The sequence below is a fragment of the Chenopodium quinoa genome, unplaced genomic scaffold (genome assembly GCF_001683475.1).
Source record: "Chenopodium quinoa cultivar QQ74 unplaced genomic scaffold, ASM168347v1, whole genome shotgun sequence".
NCBI lineage: Eukaryota > Viridiplantae > Streptophyta > Magnoliopsida > Caryophyllales > Amaranthaceae > Chenopodium > Chenopodium quinoa.
In genome coordinates, this window is record NW_018743327.1 from 971,405 (window position 1) to 984,728 (window position 13,324).

Sequence of the window (13,324 nt, forward strand, 5' to 3'; positions counted from 1 at the left end):
AATTCGACGGATCCTATAAGGTCACACAAAGGGGCTAGATCGAGCATTAGAGGACGAGGCCCATCATGGGCCTCATCACTCTAGGTGGCCGGCCATATGGAGGACTGGAAGGTGTTTGGGGCTTCTTACCCTAGTCTAATTATAATGAGATTATAAATAGACTAGGTGCCTAGGTTTGCATGTAAGAAGTTTTACTGATCTATCGATCAAAAACCCTAATTAGCAAACACGAAACCCAACCCCTCTCAAAGTCCTCTCTCTCACACGGCTCTCTTCTCCTCCTCGGCGCACGGTGGTGTCTTGTGGTGGTGGTGGTTCGTGCGGTGGTCGGTTGTCCGAAAAGGTGGTGATCGCGGTTTTTCCTCAATCACTCGACCAATCTAGTATTGGTGGATGACTCGTTCAAATCTCGTGGACTAAGTAGAGGAGAAACACTTGGGGCTCTATTCTCTCTTTGATTTGCCTATCAAATAGCTTCGTGGAATTCACGCATCAAAGGTATGATTATGTGTCTTGTGTGTTATGCATGCGATTCTTTGTTTAGGTGCTTTATGAATATGATTCATGTTATTTCCGCTGCGTAGTACCTATAAACTCCTACAGTCGTATCTCCCCGTTTTAAATCATTCACAATCATCATCTCCCTCTCTCTATAGCTAGAAGCTTTCTCTCTCTCTCCTCTTTTTCTAAACCTTCCCTCTCTCAAAGTTCCTCACTCACTAGCTCTAGACACACCTATCCAAGTTCGAAGTTGCCTTTGCCCTAGACGTGAAAGGTTTGATATTTTTGAGGGTTTGGTCCTAAATCCCTATTTCAATTATTTAATTTAATTGTTTGTTTTAATATTTTCCTTGAAGTTAACGTGTGTATTTTGTTAGAAAGAGGTACGAGGCATCGAAGTAAGTACTTTAATTGTTCTAATTGATCTTTCGATATAAAAATCATGCTTAGATTGCTTTATTGATTCCTAGTATCATGTTAGGATGTTTAATTGATTCCTAATATTATGTTTAGGATTAATTAATATTTCTAATATCAAGTATGATTATTATGATGCTTCCTATTTCTTTTCTAATATCATGTTAGTATCATGTTAGGGCTAAAGCTTTGATCTTTGATATTTAGTGACATGCTAGGGTTTGTTACTAATCTTGTTAGTATCATGTCTAGGATCTTGCTATTAATATTATGCTTTAACATGATTATTTTAATCATAATTGTTATTATGATTATTATTGTTATTTTTATTATTATCATGTTGCTTGATTATTGTTATTGATTGATCACACCTTTTATGCATGTTTAAAGGGAATTTGTACTTGTAATCATGCTTAATAAGATAATTAATAATCTTGTTTAGAGTTAATATGATTGTAATTCAAGTGATCGCCAATAATAGCTTTGTTTGTGCATTAATATTCAACCAACATAGATTAAATAGGTTTAGGGTTAATCTATTGATTGTATGTTAGTTAGAAAGCGCACATGAATACAAGAAGAATAAAGTAGAGGACTATTATTAGGGTAGGTTCAGTCACTTTTAGGTTGGATTTTTACCTTCATCCCCGAACTTCCAGTCATGGTTCCAGACCTATTGGAGTTAACGATCTCCTGGATCGTTAAGGGGTGTAACCTTCACCTTGTGAACGGCTTACAAGTTTCTAAAACTTGTTGGCGACTATTTTGCTCTAGCTTCCTTCCCTTTGGACGCCACCATGCTTAAGTGTATGATCACAGTGGGGCTCAAGTGTGGGATGGATTGAAATATTCCCTACACAAACCCTCAGATGTTATCAACCTTTCACGTCTAGGGTGAAGGCAACTTCGAACTTGGCTAAGTGTGTCTAGAACTTGCGAATGTGGAATTTGTAAAATGGAAGGTTTAGAAAGAGGGAGAAAGAACAAGCTTCTAGCTTTAGAGAGAAGAGAAATTAAAAATTGTTAATTGTTGATGATGAAAACGGGGAGATACAACCCCTATTTATAAGAAAATAGTCCGGAATCGATAGAAACAATTCAGAATTCGGATCGGAATAAAACTGCTACCCGTCGCGAGCGACATGAATCACCACTAATAAAAATGAAGGTTTTTGCGACCGTCTCAAACGATCGCAAAAAAATAGGGAAAACGGTCGCTAACAGTATTTGCGACCGTCAATGGTCGCAACAAGCCGGTCGTAATTTTGATGGTTGCAAAAATTAAAAATTACGACCGGTTAACGGTCGCAAATTTTTTAGCGACTGTTTTTTTAATTTTCAACGACCGGTTGACAAACGGTCGCAAATTTTATTTATTGCGACTGTTTTCTAGACAGTCGCAAAAAAAAATCAGATTGCGAATGTCTTGGCGGTCGCAAAAATTATTAAAAAACTTAATGTACTACCCTACCCAGCCCAACCCAGTCCATCCCACTGCTATACACCCCACCAAAAACTTTTACCACCACCGGCATCTCACCCTTAACAACCTTAACCCCCCACCACCACCCTAAACTAACCCACAAAATTTGAGAACAAAAATCCAAAACAAAATAACAAAACTCAAACAAAACCCACATTGAACAAAGATCAAAAACAAAAATAAAAACAAAAACTAAAACTAAAACAAAAACAAAAACAAAAAAAAACGCCCAAAATCAAATAATATATCAACTGAATATTAAACCAATTAAAAAAACATCAATATAAAACAAAAAGAAACCAGAAAAAAATAATAGCAAAAAAATCTAATCTAGAAAAAAAATATAACAAAAAAATAGAAACTAGAAAAAAGAAATTAACAAAAAAAAAACAGACTCAAGAAAAAAGAAATTAACAAAAGTTAAAAAAAAAAACAAAAAGATCAGAAAAAAAATGTAACAAAAAATAAACCCAGAACAAAATTAACAAAAAATTGTAAAAAAATAAACAGAAAAAAATAACGACAATCAAATCTAAATTGAACAAAAATCAAACATAAAAAATCATGCTTGAACAAGAAAATTCATATTCGATCAAAAACCCAAACAGAATTTGACAAAAAAAATCAAATCAAATTTGAACAAATAACTTATAAACAAGAAAACGTACCTCAAACCCCGATTTGACTTCAAAATTTATCTCGAATTTTGTTTAATAAGGCCAAATTAGACCATGCAAACCCTAGATTTAGAGTTTTCATTGTCGAATTCCACCTTAAAACCATTAACTTGTTATACCACCGCCTACGAATCGAACCAAGCAAGAGAAACGGACCCTGAGGAAGAAGTTAACTCGCCAATAGAGGAAAGAGAAGGAGAAGAGGTGAAAATTTGGAGCGTGAGAGGTGAAAGTTCTGGCGTGAGAAGAGGAAAGAGAAAGGAAAGAGAAGAGAGGAGAATAGGAGAAGCATGAGAAGAGAGAGAAAGAGAGGAGAAGAGGAGAGGAGAGGAGCGGTTGTTCAATATTTTAGGGTTAGGATGCACACTTATATACATTTTTGTTTGATAAAAATAATAACACATTTGCGACCGTTTTACCAGTCGCAATTAGTTGCAAATTGCAACCGTTTATGAGACGGTCGCAATTAATTTAATTTTGAATTATTTTTCATATGAATTTTATTTAAAAAATTGCTTAATTACTTTTGCAACCGTTTTATAGCCAAAAAACGGTCGCAAATTTGCGACCGTCTGATAACTGATCGCAGATTTTATATTTTGCGACCGTTTTTGTGGAGGTCGTAAAAAATTGGTCGCAATTTGACCGAAATTTTAGTAGTGCACGCATGGTGACAAGCTCTGTCGTTTGGTGACAGGCTTGTCGTTATGCAACAATTTAAAAGATAAACGCGCTTTTGTACCGAATCCTTTTCTTAATATAATTAAGTGATATAAACTCCATTTAATCAATTTTAAATCAGATTTATCATAATAAAACACTTGTTTTATCTCAAACCAAATTCGTTTTTTTTCTAAAATATTAATTATCAATCCTAATGCCATTAGAACTCAAAATAACCTTCTAAACTATTTTAGAAGACTATAATCAATCCTGATAATTTTAGGAATAATAACTAATAGGCCCTCCAATAGATCATTGGGTCATAAAACCATTTCAAACCCAAATTAGTATTTGGACCATAACTTCCTCATTATTCATCGGAATTGGGCTTATAATATATCATTGGAAATCCCTTTACGAGCCCAACCCAACTACAATATTAATGGACCCTTATCATGGACCAAGATAAATTGGACTGGATATTTTCATAAAAAAGAGTTCTTTTCGAAAACAGAAAGAAAGATATTTATTAAAACAGACACATCACAAGACTTTTCACCTCATTCGATAATCAAGTGACGTGAAAAGTAATCATCACTGGGTTTGGTTTTTGGGGAGACACAATTGGGTGTTTACAGCGTAATAATTGGGGGTCATTTTAATCCTTCATGGGTCTAATTAACCTAAACTCATATTAGGCATGCAAAAAATAATAACGAACATCTATCTTTTCTTTTATGCTAAAAGTAATAATTCTTGAACATGAAGTGTGAATTACATGTCTAATGTTTTAATTATATTAAAAATTCAATTTTACTCTTACTAATCTGGGGATTACGACGATTATTGGAGGGTCAAAAAGGGCAATTTTTAATGCTTTGAAGGACTATGGAAAAAGTTAAAAGGGTGGAAAGAGGAATTCTGATTGAATGGGATGTGCTTTGTTATCATCAAATTGGTTATTCAAGCAATTCCAACCTAATGGGAGTTTACAAAATTCCGATTTCTTACATTGATGATATTCGTTCCATGACCACAAGGTTTTAGTGAGGGAGTTCGGATCGAGAGGAAGCGGTTCACTAGATTAGTGGGATGTGCTTTGTTCTCCAAAATGCTTGGGGGGGGGGGGAATGGGACTTCGGGATATGAGGGTTTTTAAATCTAGATCTCCTTGGTAAATAAGCTTGGAGACTTTTGAATCACCCTTCTTCATTATTTGGTAGTCCTCCAGCTTTCCCAATTTTTGAGAACTTCCCAAATACTACCTGAAATATGATTTGTTAGGGTCTTACCTTGGTCAGTCCGGAAGTTATTCCTGGTCGAGTATCTGGAGTTCTAAGTCTATCTTGAGAGATGGGTTGATTTAGAAGGTGGGAAATGGTGAGAGCATTGATATTTGGGGTGATTCTTGGGTGGGTGACAAACTGTAGGAAATTATAGGTACTAAGCAACGGAAAAACATGAATCATATTCATACAATACCTAATCCCAAGATCTAATGCGTAACACATAAAGAACATATAATTGTACCTTTGAAACGTGATTCCACGTGCGATCCAACAAGAACAATGGGAGATAAAGAACCCCAAGCGTGATTCCTCTACTTGGTCCACGGGCACAAGTTAAACCTCCACTAACGCTAGTTAGTCGTGATTGAACACTTCAATCAACCTTCAACGGAAAAGAGAAACACGAGCTAACCACGAACCACCACGACGAACACCACAATCCACCACAAGAGGGGCGCCGCACGTACGGACGTGAGGGGAGAGGGGAGGGCCGTGAGGTGAGGTGAGTGTTTAGGGTTTTTGGGACATGGTTGCTTTGATGTCAAACTTACTGTAAGTTAATTTTGACTTACTGCAACCCTAGGCATGGATTTTATTTATAGATCATATATCTAAATAAGAGTCCATGTCAAGCCCAAACTCCTTATCCTAAACACACTACTCTAGCCCAACACTCTACATGGTATGTCATAATCTCATGAGGCCCATTAATGGGCCTCTTACTTGTTTAACCCAATACCCTTGTGTGTGACCTCATAGGATCCATTCTATTGGGATTTGGACTATTTAACTAGCCCAAAGATCATTTTGTCATATCTAGCAACTAACAATGACGACTCAAAAGAATGAACTTATTATCTCCATAATAGTGATCCTTGATATATCTAGTAATTGCACTTATCGAAGACGGAACTCCTTCAATCTCCCACTTGTCTGAGACAAGTGCACAATATTCAAATTCCTTAAGTCAATGTGTGTCGATTTGATAATATGACTGCATCTCATGTCGTGATCATATTAGTCTACAAATCTTTTCTTGAAATACCGAGTTAGATTCACAGAACAAATTATTACTATGAAATGCATTTGAGCACGACCATGCATTTTCTAAATCCTCCCTCTTCAAGGGGCCAAGACACATTCCTATTTAAATAGGTAGACTCTATCCAATCTTGGGGCAACCAAAGCTCCCACTCAACTCATGAAGCAACCGGGAAACACCCTTTATAATCCCCAGTTACGGCTGGACGTTTGAGTGTACCACAGTTAAATAAATCATTGAATGGAATCAATGTTCCACTCATGTCAAAGAAATCCACTAATATATCCGGAAGCTCTATACTTGAACTTCAAAGTAGGTCTATAGTTCGATCATGCATCATTCATGCATACCCATGTGATTGACTGAGCTTCACTACGCTCCTATAGCCCATGAAACTGTGCTATCCAATCAATCTTACATGCTAGTCCAATTTATGAAATCATTTATGTCCACTTTAATGATTCCGAACTAGGAACTTAAATAATGTATGAATTTAGTTCACATGTGGAGTTTCATTCAACAGGTCATTAACCTGATGAGCCCATCAATTCATAATTATTTTGGACATTTTATTTAATCTTGAAACCACGATTAAATAAGATTGAAACTTTGTTTCAATTGATAAACATAATTCTGCAAATGAATGTATTACACATGTAACTTGTTTTTCTCCAAAAACAAATACAATTTCTAATTACATCATTTGCCTCAATCCAGTTTCATTAGCATGTTTCTCATGCTTTGGAAATGGAAGGGGTTTACTAAGTAGAGTTCATGAGACATTCTCATAAACATGAATTTTGCAATTTCTAAATTTTATAATCATTTTCATCTCCATACACTAAGAATTTTCCTTCGCCCTTTCACAAGGAACTTAGAAATTTCTAATTTGTATTCCAACGTTACATTGGATTTCGATTAAAATCTATCATCACTTCTTATTAAAAACACGTGAATCAAATAGATGAGTATAGTCTATGGCATGAATGATGCATCCTTTGCAAATTGCATAAGGATCATCACTCAAAACCTTAATTTCATCATCCTTTCTCAAAGCATTGAATCATTAAGCAATGTGCCATGTTACATGGGATTGAAACTCCTTTCAATATAATGTTGAACCTTATAAGAACCTTATCAGTATAAGTTTCTTAACCAAGCTCAAACTTCCATCGAGACCTATCTCTATAGATCTTGAATCCCAAATGTACTCATCATCCTCTCAAAGGTTTTTCATACAAAATGCACTACCCACCACTTGACTCTTCAAGCAATGAATAATTTGCTCTTTATACTAGACCAAGAAGACCTCATACTCCCAGTAAACATCTTGTATACACAAGACCTTTTCTTCATTTTACGAGAACATCAAACAATTTGATTAACTCACAAAATTAAGAACATTAACTCCCTGATGCTAACTTCAATCCATTAAGGATCTTTTTGCATCCATAGGATTATTATTTTTCAAACTTTTTATTGTATCATATACAAATCTTATTTCATGAACAATTTCAAAAAAGTGTTTTGAAATCCATCTACCAAATCTCATAAGGTAGAAATTACTCAAATATCTTTAATAGATCTTTACAACGTGACTATGAATTTGTTGAATCCATTAACAAGTCTTTGCTTTAGTTAGAAAACACTTTTATTTCTTGTCTGCTTTGCTTACAATGAGTCTCACTCAATTAGGCAATTCATTCAAGTGTCATACACTTGCTTACAAACTTAGAATCTATTTCAGATTTCCTGGTTTTTAAACCACTTGGAGTTATAACTTGTCAAATCATCTTTGTTAATTGCATAATCATCATGTTCCAAAATAAATATTTTAGAACTCTTAGTCAATATGAAATCATATTTCTTTGGCTAAGTTTTACATATGCTAGTCGTCATTGTGGGTTTTAATGCAACAATTGAAATTCATACAACAACTTTGTTTAGTTTTCAATGAGAAATGACAATAGAGGATGTGCACTTGGAATGTACTACCTTCGACACATGGTTATTTTTCCCATTACACTTAATGAGACCACGCGTTGTCATTTGTAACATGAGGTGAATCATGCTCATATTGTTGCTTTGATTCGATTACTTCTCAAATTTCTTCAAAATTTTCAAATTAGCTTTTCTTGAACTCTTTCAAGGCTCTCAAAATTTTCGAGATTCTTATACTCCCACTTGCCTTTTGAGGAGGCACATTTAGCATAGGGTGAACCAATCATGGTTTGAACCACGTTTGTTTGTTTCTTTTCTCAAACTCTTTCGAGATTTATACTACTCCCACTTGACCTTTTGGAACAATTTCCATAAGGGCACCTACTTGAGCAACAAACATTTTGTGCTAAGTATGATTTGTGTAGTAGTACCCCGTGCTCTGTATAGGAATTGATCGTGCATTAAACCTTTTAATACAACATTTATTCCTTGATTTGTAGAAAGACTTAATAAGAACTTTTCTTATCCATATCACATATGAAGCCTTTGCTACAATTTGATTTGACCTATGTAGTTTATTTAGTTTTGTAGCTTATCTTAAAAGTATATCCCCTGAATAATGGTTGAAAGATAGGTAATTTCATCCATTATCAAAATATATCTCATATAGATTGATAGCTCCCATCATAAACACTTCACAAGGTTTTCTTTCGGAGTTTGTCGTAAAACTATTTCACAACTCTTGGATGTTCATCAAGGTCTTGGCTTAAATTTTCACAATTACAATCATATTGTAATGTAATCATTATCTTGTCAAGTTGACACTGAATTTCATACTGAACATTTTGAACTTTTCAAAATTTTCACTCTTATGCTTCAACTAAGCACAAGTAGTGATCGTATCACAAATGAAGTTTCATTGTCTGTCTCTAGCCTTTGAACCTTTGGTTTTCTTACATCGATATGTATTCGACCTCGAGTTCGCATCATCCTTTATCTAAATGGTGACTTTGTCAATAATTTCAAATTAGAATGATATTTACATATATCAATGGATTCATAATCCAATGATATTGAAAGTCCATCCCTTTGGATCTTCCGCATGCAATGTTCATTTTCATTCGAGTTAATTAACATAATAGAGACAATTTATATATAGGAATGGTTTAATAATTTCTATCATATAGAACTTTGAACCTATTTAGCAATCTCAAAACACATTATGACTCAATGAAGCATAGAATAACATTTATTCCACGTTTTTTAATCTTCGATGCTTAGTCATTACTAACATTGAATGGTGTTTTGATAATGGCAAGAATGAATAACATTTATTTAATTCTAGCCGATAACAAGGTAAGGTGTAATATAGGTTCTACTTGTAAAGTTGCAACTTTTGCTTCTAGACTCGTAGATTCTACTTGTGAAGTAGCAACATTTGCTTCTAAACTTGTAGATTTATTTCTTCTTTAGCCATACTTCTTCATTTAGTTCAACTTCATTCTCAATGAGAGAGAACTAAACAAGACATCATATATCCAAGAAGTAGCAATGTGCTAAATCAATTTCTATAATATACTTCTTAAATTGGAACATTTCCATTCCATTACCTTCCAACTGTATGAGGTAGTTTCTAATCAATTGGAATTGGTCCATTTAATTTGAAACATTTGTTGTTCATGACAACTCTTAGCATGTAAGTAGTCTAGGTTTGAGGAGTAGCAACCTGTTTGCATTTCTTAGCCTATAACTACTTAATGTAATCCTCATATATTCCTAAACCTTTCCCATTTGAGCCACTTAGAACATTTCTCTTAGGTTCAAAATGATTCTTTGCTTAACTACTTTAAGCACATTTCACGATTTTGCTAAGTATATTCTATCATTATTCATATTAGAGTTAAATCAACTATTTAACTCTATATGAAATGGATGAAGAATAATGTCATTTGATCAACTTTTGATCATAGAGATTTCCAATCACTTTCTCATATTCAATCATATTGAAGATAAGAGATTTTATTGGACTTATATACTTGTCTTTTAGAGGGTTTGTACCTCCCATCTCATTACATCCCCTTGAAACACTTTTCAAAAATGAAGATGTGTTGGCAATTTACTCAAACATTTTGAATAAAACCAACCTTAGACATGTGACATGGATTTCTAAAACTTGCCTTTTAGAACTATCTTAGCAAAATTGGAATATAGGTTTATGGATTATCTTTTATCCTTTTGAGAACGTTTCTCAACTTTATCTTCAATCGAGGAGATTATATAATAATAAAATTAGAACAACATGTTACTTATAAGTAAACGCAAAATTCAATTATGTTTAATAAAAAATTTTAAGTGCCATAAGCGAATTAAATTGGCAACTTTAAAACATTTATTCAATTTTAATTGATCCCTATTGAATAAAATAATTCCAGGATCCTTTATTTGTGCAATGATTGACCGGACTTTGGCCCTACCATCAACCATTACATTTTCAAGGTGAGTAAACTCTTTACTGATTACAACTCTTTGTAATTCTTGGTTGAATAATTACCCATCACATGTTTAATTATTACTCTTAGCTTCAAGGTTCTAAACTCTTTAGGTAACCTTGTTGAGTATAACCAATCAAAATTGTAAAATTTGTTTTACCCCCACTCCCCTAAGATATAATATGACACCCTGCTTTGGCATGACCCATCATAAATATCGAAGGTTTCATCGGGTTTTTGATTGGAAAAGCTACCTCAATATTACCGGGACCTAGATTTATTATGTTGTGATTATTTAGTGAACTCTATCACGCACATCATCATAAACATCAATAAAATCTAACATGCATAATAAACTGAATGCATAAACAAGACATAACATGGCCCCTAACCCTAAGAAAACTAACAAAGTAAATGCTCCCACTTGAACCTTCATGGATCTCATCCATCTTGCTCCTTTGGGCCTTCACTCCATGGATTTCTTTGATTGACTGCAACCTGTAATTTTACTCTATTCTATCTAGTACTTAAATAAAATGAAATAAAATTACAAAGATACTTTATCAGTACGTAGACCGTACTAAGATTACAAAAATACATCACGATGCGCAGATCGTATTTAGCAATCTACTGGGCCATACTAGTCATTATATAGCAATAAACAACATCATATATTATAAAATTGCCATATAATAAATCACTCATCATGATTTCCTAAACTACAACATCGAATGTTCACAATTAAGGAAACATGCACCAAAGTATCTCATATTTTTAATTAATGTAATTAGATAATATCATATATTATTCATGACCATCAATAAAATATCATATATTTTAAATTAGTCATGAGATAGAATCAAATCTTATTTTAATCTTAAAAGATAAATCATATTTATCCTCAAAGATTATCCTAGCAAAGTTAGGAAATTCTATCCTAATTACTAGCCAATCACAAAATTTTAAATCAATTATATCCAAAATTAATTATGGAATAATCACATTATTTAAATCAATCATTACCCTTTTGGAATATGCTCAGAATATCCTAATCAATCTTATCCAAAATTAACCACTTTAATTATGGATAATTACCAATTTAACAACTTTAAATATGTATAATATCAAATATAACAACTTTTGAAAGATTTGATTTTATCCTAAAATAAAATATTTTATCCAAATAAAACCGAATTTATCTTTCAAAATAAAAGATCATATTTTCAAAATATTTTATCTCATCCAAAATAAATCATATTTATCTTGAAATATTTTTTAAAATCAAATAATTTTTTTTTAAAAAAATCGTGCACCAGCACCGTGGGTGGAAAACCAAAGCCATCCACGGTGGCCATACACCGTGAGGTGTACGCTGCTCTGCAGCGGTGCACAGCAACAACAGCAGTGCCGCGCAACCCTTGCACGATGCTGCTGTTGCTGCCTTTGCTGACCCGTCCTCCTGCCCCACCCCGCCCCTCCTTCCGGACCACTTGCAGCGGCAGCCGCCATGGCTGCGCCACCCAGCCGCGTCATATTTTGTAAAATTAAATTAATGTTAATGTGGTCCAATTAATTTCAAAATTAAATCACATTCAATCTTGAAATTAGGGTTTTTCATGAAATTAATCCCTTATTTAATTTAACTTTTAAATTAAATAATTTGATCATGAAAAATTCATAATTTATCATGAAATCAAATAGATTAAAATCATTAATTACATAGTAAACGAATTAAATCAAAACCAAAACACAAAATTCATAATTTAGGGTTAGGGTTTCGAAATTTTTGAAATTAGGGTTTGGGGGGTTGAAATTTTCGAGTAATCTAGTGCAAAATTCGGATCTCTTCATGGCTATTTTGAGCATTATTAAATCACATTTAATCAATTCCAAGAGTTAAATCACATTTAATATAATAATTGACCCATAATTAAATTATTCTCCCTCCTAATTGAATTAAAATTGTGGACTATCAAAGAATTATAGTTAATATGTGTAAATGCAATAGGCTAACTGATACCACTGTAGGAAATTATGGGTACTACGCAGCGGAAAAACATGAATCATATTCATACAATACCTAATCCCAAGATATAATGCATAACACATAAAGAACATATAATCGTACCTTTGAAGCGTGATTCCACGTGCGATCCAGCAAGAACAATGGGAGAAAAAGAACCCCAAGCGTGATTCTTCTACTTGGTCCACGGGCACAAGTTAAACCTCCACTAATGCAAGTTGTCGTGATTGAACGCTTCAATCAACCTTCAACGGAGAAGAGAGACACGAGCTAACCACGAACCACCACGACGAACACCACGAGCCACCACAAGAGGGGCGCCAAACGTACGGATAGCTCATTTATTGTTATGTATTCCTCTTGTAATAAATAGCTTCCCCTGTAATTTTATTCTTCGGATTTACTCATAATAAAATTTCTAATTCTATTTTCTTCTTCTTCTCTCTTCCAATATTCTCTCTAAATTATGGGTTTCTTATCATGGTATCAGAGCTAAACCGTTGGGAGTTTGTCTTGATTTGTTGTGATTTCTTCTTGAAATCTCCGTACTCTTCTTCTCTTTCTTCTTGATTTCTTCTTCTTCTGTTTCGTTCGATCAATTTCGATTGTTCGATTTTCTGATTTCTTGATTTACCCTAATTTTTTTATTCTTCGAATTTCTTAGCTAGAATTCTTGCTTGAAATGGATGGAATGGTGAATTAGATGAATAGTAGTCAGATTCATACTACTGCAATCAATTTCAATGATCCTTATTTCTTGAGTAATGGATATCATCCTGGAATGCAACTAGGTACTCAC